This window comes from Strongylocentrotus purpuratus, unplaced genomic scaffold (assembly GCF_000002235.5).
Source record: "Strongylocentrotus purpuratus isolate Spur 01 unplaced genomic scaffold, Spur_5.0 spur5_scaffold_9, whole genome shotgun sequence".
NCBI classification, from domain to species: Eukaryota; Metazoa; Echinodermata; class Echinoidea; order Camarodonta; family Strongylocentrotidae; genus Strongylocentrotus; species Strongylocentrotus purpuratus.
Genome location: NW_022145615.1, coordinates 5665968 through 5675823, shown reverse-complemented (window position 1 = coordinate 5675823; position 9856 = coordinate 5665968).

Here is a 9856-nt window from a genome sequence, read left to right as displayed (position 1 = left end):
TATCCGTTTACACTATCGCCAAAATATACAAAATACTCAAAGTTCTCGACGGAGAGAAATGAATGTATTGTATAAACTACAGTTGTACAGCGCCATCTTAAAAGTTGCATGACTTAGAAAATGATCAGATTGATTGGCGATGACTCCGCCGATGAGTGGCCAGTCCCAAAACTTAGCACACGACCATATTGAATAGAGAAATTTGAATTGGAGAATTGAATTGGATTTATTAAATCGTATGCATGTAAAAGCAAAACATACCATAGAAAATAGAATACACGAATCATACAAAATACAAAGCAAATATATGCTTATAAATAGGGTCCCCGCAAAACACAATTCAATTAAATATAATTCAATCACCATACCCACACCCGGACGCACACACACACACACACTCACCCTAACTACTGCTTACACACACACTCACCCTAACTACTGCTTACACACACGAAATAAGGTATTGATACACATTTTCAAATAGGTATTTGCGACAAGGCTTTTTAAAACGGTCAAGTTGAACTTAACTTTTATAGAGGTGGGTAATAAGTTCCATTTCTTCACACCAAAACCATTTACTGAATTAAAGGTAAAAAGTAAGTCTCACTTTGTCATTTTGAATGGATATTTGAGTTTTTAATACAAAAAAATTGAACTATTCTTGACATGGAAAATATTTTGTTCTTTCGTTCGTTCGTTTATTCATATATAAACAATCAAAACATATATATACAATATATAAAATCAAATACAAACCAAACCATAAATTAATGTGACACGATTACCTGTAATATGAGTTTTGACTGTAGTTAGATTAAAAGCCCAAACGAGGCATTTATATTTATAAATTTACTGGCATCATAATTAATTATTTGAGCATTATTACATTAGAGGAGATCTATTTTAAAATCACAGGATATAACAACATTTCCATGCAATAAAGTACCACGTGCATCATTATAAAACTGTAAGAAATTCTCACTAATAACAGAGTTCAGTCTTCTATTCACAAATATAATATTTCAAAAGAATCAAATCAATCACTGCGAATAGTGCAAATAAAATCTTCTTTTACAAATAATGCAACACCACGTCTTCTACCGATTACTCTATCTGAATGTTTAAAATTACAATCATCTAAACGAAGAGGAACAAAAGGGGTACCACAAATCCAAGTTTCTGATATAGCAATAACAGAGAATTTTTGTGAAAGTGTATCCCCAAAAATGTGAAGTTTCTAGAAAGACTACGGGCATTAAGGTTAATATTATTATTTTGTATATTATAATTCAATTTTGTGGGAGTGAGACAAGAGCAATCACCATGCGAATCTAAAATCCATGTATCGGGATCAACATATGTTAAGGGATTATTCATTTAAAAAATATCGAATCAAAGTACTTGAGGATGTGCGTATGTATTTTCATGCATATTTATAAAATGTATTTTGGGTGAATGCATTCATGAGAGTTTATGACACATATAGATATGAAGAACAACTGAAATTACTTTAACTGAATTTAACTGAGTTTTGTTGAGTTTGTGTTTCCTTTTGACAGATCACTAACTTTGGCTTTGCTCCGTGCAGTTTTTACTTTTGCGTTTTCTCTCGCTTCATTCAGCAGAGCCTGCATGCTTCTTTGCGGTCAGGTCCTCCACTATCATTACCTTCGTTCCTTTTAGCTTCCGCCGGTTCTTGATGATCTCTTCACGCTTTCTCTTTAAGTTCAGCTTTACTATATCTTACAGAGTACATGCGATTTCGAGTATTGAATGTAATCAAATCGTATGAAGGCAAGATTTGCATCTGTTTAAAGAGTGGTATACTTGGACTTTGCATTTGTGACTGTTATATTTCTTGAGACTTTTTTTGTAAAATATAGAATTTGTTCAAATGTGATTTATTAGTATTTCCCAAAATTGAGTTGCAGTAGTTTAGATGTGGTGAAACAACGTTGTTGTATATACAACAATATATTATTATATTACGGTACACGAATCGAATCGTAGCACGTTTACTCTAGTACAGATCTACATAACGTCAGAGAGATATTCAGAAGCTTGAACTTTTATTGGTTATTTCTCCAGATAATGATACCTTACAAAATTTAGAGTCAAAGAGAAAGGAACTCAAAGTGTTATATGATCAGAAAGTAGTCGGGTTAAAAGTTAGATCGCGTGCAAAATGGTTTGAAGAAAGTGATATCAATGAAAATTATTTTAAACAACTGTTGGCATCCAATCAGAAAAAAACATTTATAGACAAATTACAATTAGATGGTTATTCGCAATGAACAAAAATTAAAAGGTATTTTGAAAGGCAATATACAGACGAAGATAGTAATGTATGCGGACGACTGTTCAATTTTTTTGAAAGACACAGAAGACATGAAAATCTTAGAAAAAATATTAGATTCCTTCTCTCAGGTATCTGGATTAAAAATTAATAGGGACAAAACACAAATTATGAAGCCTGATTCTTCTGGTCACAGTAATGAAAATTTGACCGGTATAACATTAGGTAAGATGGTTTCTCTGGTAAAAGTTCTTGGAATATACTTTTCTTTGGATATTAATGTTAAAGAAGAAATGAATTATAAGGAAATATTGAGCAAAATAAAAAGATTGTTAGGGTGGTGGAAGCAACGGGATTTAACACTTTTTGGGAAAATTCAATTGGTTAAAGTTTTTGCAATCTCTAAATTACTATATGTGTCTTCTATAATTTCGGTACCACCAAGTGTTTTTAAGGAAGTTAAAAAGATATGTTTTAATTTTATATGGAATGGACAGGATAAGATAAAAAGGAATATTTTATATTTGAACTATGACAAAGGGGGTTTGAAAATGTTGAATTTTAAGTACATGATCTATGCACAGCGTGTAGTGTGGATTAAGAAACTGCTTAGTGGCAATAATGACATGAAATGGAAACAATTTTTCGAATATATATTCAGAACGGTAGGAGGAAAGTTAATATTTCTTTGCAATTATAATCCCAAAACAATCAACATTAAGGCACCCAATATATACTTGGAAACAGTTTAAAGATGTTTCAGTTTCTTAATATGCAATGGATTGATGTGTTGCTTGGTTTCAGAAAAAAATATGAAAGATAATATATTGTTAAATCATGTATTGATTTTGGTCAAATATATGATTTACAGTAATCGTAAAAAAGGAAAGTTCCCATCTATTAAAGAAATATGTAAGGCTGTAGAGAACTCAAAAAAAGTTGAACATGAAAAAGCAAAATTAAAGGACAAACTGCCAATACATTATCAAAAATGGGAAAATTTTACCCCTTAAGGCAGGGGAACTGATTGTATTATATTGTAATTCCTGTTTCCTGTTCACTCCCTCACTTTCTCATCGATCCGGACACTTACCTGCTATCGTGTTTGCTTTGGTGTTTATATTTTATATTTTTATTTTTTTAAATAACGGTATAGAAGACCTCTACTGATACAAGACCCTTATATAGTTAAAATAAAAAATGCACCATACCATTATATGTAAATATAACAAATTTTGTTATCATGGTTTATGAAGCAGCACCTTCACCTTATACTTTTTGTTTATATAAGAAAATCTTTGTTCAGATTGTTTAATTTATATTGAATTAATTAATTTGCTTATTATGTTGTAAAAATTGTTCCTTTGTATATTGTTGTATCCAAGTATTATCGTCACCTTTTCCTTTTTAAAGGAATTGGAGCATATTCTGTACACTTGTTTTGAATGTGTACTTTATTAGTTTGGATACTCATGGAAAATATTTTTTGAATATGCCTGTGTTTAAAATGTATGAGACAATGTACTACATGTATGTTTATACTGTAAGAACAATTGTGTTCCTATTCATCATTTTGTATACATGTAATTATGAAGATCTGAATAAAGGCAAAAAAGCTTTAAAAAAAAAAATAAGAAGAAAAACAAAACTTATTACATGTAGTATGGCAGCTAACCTATTGTTAGGGGGTCCAAAGCATGCATAGTCCCTATGATTCAAAATGAGTGATTTTTTCAATTTTATCCTTCGTTTACCTGCCCTAAAATTTGAAATTTCATCTAAGATAAATTTTACATGATTTCAAGGTAATGCAAGAGGGATATAATTAATTTATTCATTATTATTCATTTGTTAACCAATGACAATTAAATTATTAAAGGCGAAAAGGGGATATAGTCGCTGCGATTTATGAGAGTTCTCTTCAACTTATGGAGCCTTCATTATTCTTTTTCACATCCTGAATTGTATATGAGTCATATTTTACATAATTACATGGAAATAGTAGGAGAAATTCGAATCATTCTTAATAGTCTATAGCGAATGTTACTATTTCGAGACTCTTTTCATCACGCGCATCTCCCCCGCCGATGGTACTACGGAGGTAAGTCAGAGTAACATACCTGTCTTGACACTGTTACATGTATATTTATAGCCTTTACCTCAAAAGATAAAAAAAAAATATTGATTCCTTTTACATATAGCAAATTGTGTCCGGACAACTATCCCGCTAAAAACACTTAAAACGGGCAGTTGTCTAGAAAATCTTTGTCATAGGTTAAATTGATCTGAAAAATGCATTTCTGGAAGTTCGTCTAAAAGAAAGGGTTTATTCTAGAAACGCTAAAGATTCAACTAAATTAACATAAATATTTGTCTATTCAAATTCAATTGATACACTTTTTAGATTAAGTACTTACAATGAAGTACCCGTCTGCACAATCACTACTAGTATGTAAGTTATAGTGCTTTATAGGTTTGGTATTTAGGCCTATACATTTAATTTCCATGAGCTTTCAAGAAATATTGGTAGATAATAGAGGCGTGTATTTGGAATTTTACTTCTGTCTTTTCAGAGATTTTCTTTACTACAATGAAACAGACTTCATTCGAAAACGATCATTTACCATACGAAGTCCTTTTGCTCTATTAATTAGGGTAATTATTGATATTTTTTTTTAATCAACAGATGTAGAAATAGCAACGGCAGTAGCATGATCTCTATCATCCTCTGCATAGGCCTATGTATATTTCCTTCATTACTTTTTCTAATATAATAATTGATGATTGTGATCATCATAATGCGGAAAGAACGAAAAAATGCTTTAAACATTTGTTTCGCTTTTACATAGTTCATCTATATAATATCACAGAGCTGGACTAGCCATCTCTCTGTGATTTCATAGCCCATTTAATGAAAATAAAATAATAACAATGATGAGACTGTATGATCTATAATAAAAACGGAGATGATATGTATATATATATATATATATATATATATATATATATATATATATATATTAATTCTTCATTCTTTAAGTAGTCCTTTTAGCTGTCTTCGTAGCTTTATTCCTGGAAGTCATTAAAATGTTATTTATTTAGGATCAGGCTTCGCCTTGTTTGTTTTACGAATTTCATGAGTATGGCTTGCTTAGACAAATAAAACCGCCACTTCAGAGCCTATATCCCGCCCACCTTCCCTACATACTTGACATTATGGAAGGCACTGTGTAGAGGAATACAACAAAATGGGGTCACAGGGTGAAGCCAAATACGCCATATTCCCATGGGACTCGGAATTTACACAAACCCCTCCAGAGCTGATTTAGGTTTGCGTAACAAGTCAAGCATTGAGGCAGCACCCTAAAATTAGCCTTTCGGGGTTCCATCGGTGCAAAACAGTGAAAATGCGTGGGTGAGCAAAATCATTAATTCCTTAATTAACGATTCTACTTTCATCATAATTTTGTAAATGATAAATGGTTATGTCATACTACTACGACTACTTCTAAAAGGCCTTCTACTCATAATACTAATACAAATACTACTTAAACAAATAATTATTATGATTATAATAACAATAATGAAATGGTTATAGTAATGAAAATAATAATAATAATAATAATGTTAATAAAAGTAATACCAATAATATTACTTTATTACCTGAGGTAGCCTCTTCAGTACAATACTTCTCTCTCCAAAAGCCCTTCATTTATAACGTTACCCTTGCTGATATTACGGTGTTATCATAGGCTACTTGCTGTTACTAATTATTCATAGGTTGAATCCAAATTTCTTTTGCATTTTTTTTTCATAAAGTTACGTTTATGATATGTTGAGGTTAAATATTATGATGTATGCAATTACTGATATTTGTGATCAAATCGCGGCAAAGCTCACTGGAAAGGATTACAGTTATAATGACGATGACTTGTTAGATACGTTGATGTGTTATTCTTTAAAATGAGAGGTTCAGAATGAAAATAATACAAATAATAATAATAACGGCGCCTACGTTTATAGGTCACATTTCCGTCAAGCCCTCACGCTCCTAGTGAGTTAATACTATCACGTATATCTTTTTAAAGCCTTTTAAAGGTTGGGTGAAAACAAATTATATTTGATAATGACATGTACATTCTTGCAGCCATCTATCGAATAGCAAAAGCAGTACTTAAATCCAGCTTTATATCACCATCACCGTGACAGCAATCACTTTGCCTATCTTTGGCGTAGATATAATCCTCATTATGGAATTGTTCATCCGGCCAACTGAAATCAGCTTTGGGAAAACCTATTTTTGTTCTTCATGACCTTTTGAAAGGTTTTCCATTCAATCGACTTTTACAGTTTTTAGAGGTTTTGTTTATATTTTAAACCAGCACTAAACACACCCTTTAAAGAGATCGTTTAACAATGTTACATCTTAGCTGCACGGCCCTTCGTGTTATCGGTGTCTGAGATATGGTGTTATATTGAAGCCCTAAAAATATGCGCTTCAAAATGATCAAGACGTGCCTCAAAAAAGTAAAAACCTTTAAGTGACCGGTTTTACCTTACTCGTTTTCTCCAAAAGACTGTAATGTTATGAAAACCGTTTGACAAACGCAAAATTTGTTTTCGATTTTTAATCATAAATATCTTGATAATCAGACAGGCGATCGGTTTGTAAAATGCATGGGTTTCCTGACTGACCTAAAAGTTTATAATTATCATTGCAGCATGAGCTAAATCAAGGATTTTTTTAAGGATCTAAGACAAAGTTACAGGATCCCTTTAATCAAGAAGCAGTTATGTTAAGCTACTTTCATATTGGTGTGTAGTAAAAAAATAATAATAATAAAAAAAAAGTGAGTTTGCCGGTATAATAGTAGTACTTAACTTTATTTGACAGCATTTCACTTAGAGTGATTGTTCAATGGTAATGGCATTTGTTATATCGGCAAAATATACCGCAAAAAACTCAAATATAAAACTAGTTTTTAAAAAAAATCAATAGGCTTTACAGATTTGTCTCAATGAAGAACCGCACTTTATCATGACGACATAAAAGCTGCTCTTGAAAAGGTTACATATTTCACATATAACTAGAAGAAACGAAATAGGCGACGTATTTTGAATATAAGTTTGTTTTAGACATGCTATAGTTCTGTATACGTTCTTGATGCTTGGAAACAGTCATAATCGCAATAATACACAGTTCAAATAGATATAGAAGTCCCGATTCCAAAAACACAGGCAAAATCTGTTTTTTTTTGTAAAATAAACGCTCTAATCGGTCGCCAAGCGACTACGCATTAACCATTCTGAGCATAGTCCATGAAGCAATTGGTCTAAAATGTATTTTTACCGCTATGTCCACATTGGATATGATGGAAGGGAGTATAGTGGGCATTTGATCATCAATATACTTGAGACCTAACACATTTCAAGGACGTAATATAGTACAACGTCAAAACACAAATTACTTATAAGCATTGTTATCAATCTGATAATAGTTTTGATAATATTTTTCAGGTAGGAAACACCATAAATACAATACTTCACACGTGCATAATTGTTTCGTATTTTGACAAAAATTTGGGCAAAGATATTACCCTTCAACCGCCCGACTACGGTAGCCCACTTGTTGGGAAAATCTTGACCAGCTGTTGGGCAAAATACGAAACAATTATGCACGTGTGAAGTTTGGTTCTTACGTTTACCAATACCTCTGGGCAAAATATTGCTCAATAGATGGTTGGGTTGACTATTGGTACAACGTTGGGCAAAGTGTTGGAAAATATTGCCCAACCTTTTCACAGTGTGCCTTGTATGCCCGAACATTACCAGAGTGTCGACGCTCGTTCGCAAAGACAAACATTCATACCAAAACATAAACATAATCTACGTACGGTATCCAGACGGATAAAGCTCCATCCATGATCGATTTAATATTGTCGGTAGTAGAAAGAGAATAATATGAAAGAGCTTTTAAAAATGACGGATCGTTGTATCCGCAAATATTTCCATTTTCTGTGCGCGCCCTTTTATACCGAAAGGGTCCCTCTCTCTCTCTCTCTCTCTCTCTCTCTCTCTCTCCCTCTCTTTCTATCTTTCTCTCTCTCTCTCTCTCTCTCTCTCTCTTGATCTGTCTGTCTTCTTTCTAACTCACTCTCTCTCTCTCTCTCTAGTGATGCTCTGATTTAGAAATAAACGTTCCGCCACTTCTTGTGAGGATAAAATACTTGAAAATTATATTGGTTGAAATATCATGTCTTGTAGGATTCTGATGACCTAGATTTAGCAATCTATTTCTTACTGCAATACTTGAAATTAATATCGTAGTTTAATTTTGATGTCTATTAAGTTTGGTCACTCCTTATCAAAAGGAGAACAAGTCCGGCTCACAGGTGCATTAACGAGTCCCCACAGACTGAGATGTAACGCGTTATCCGAAACGTGAATTAAATTCATAATTGATTCAGCCCGGTCAGTGTAGTTCGGGTCAGAATCGACAGACAATAACTCCGATCAACTCCAAACAAATTACTGATTTTTATTCCCCAATGCAAAGCCTTTTAATACCAGCTATCAACTCTGGGGGATGAAAAGGGTAAATGTCCACCCCCCCCCCCCCTGCTTTTGGGAAGAGAGACGTACATATATAGAGAGCTGAGAGAAAGAGAGCAAGATATATAAAGAGAGAGAAAGCGAAATGGGGACTAAGTTATTAGATAGCTAGATAGACAGATAGATAAATAGATAGATAGAAAGAGAGAGAAAGAAGGAGAAAGACTGACAGAAGGAAAAAGAGATAGTAAGAAATGGAAAGGGGGATAAAGACAATTTGACTACTTCTTCGATCATATTGAAAAGTCTGGCTATTCTGAAAACATTGGCAAATATTATACTTTGCATAGCATAAAAGCATTGCAAAGAGTTAAACAATTGAATGGCGTCTCACCCATCCGTTCAACGACATCGGCTATAAATCGTTACGTTTATGCAACTCGTTAAAATAACAGCATTTATCATCGTATAATGATATTGGCGATACCTAATAGTTACCTAGAAATTACTAATTGACTTGAGTGAAGTGAGGTTGAACACTGACATTTCGTGTTTCAAAGAAACAATTTACAGCCACAACGTATACATTATTTCGGGATTTCCCTTTTCATGTGTATACCCTTGTTTACCAGTGTTAATTATATTTGTTACGTCGGTTAACAGAAGGGAAATGGAATACAAAAGCAGCGGCGTGACAATTAATAAAGTGACATTTCATTAAATAACGGATCCTCATGTTCCGGTACAGATTTTTCCAAGGACCGGATAGTTGGGTTAAATCATGAATACTTCGCAATATAAATAAAGTGTGTATAAGATTTTTAAAAAGAGTACTCAACTTTGGAAGCTTCTAATCAAAAAGTTATAAACTATGTGACCTTGAATCATAATTATAATGAAAAGGATAAGTAATATCCTGTTTAATGATGTTATGTTCATTATTGTGCTGCTAAGCATGACCGGATCAGCGGGCTTTTCAACAATTATTGTCAAAATCCTCTTGTACCA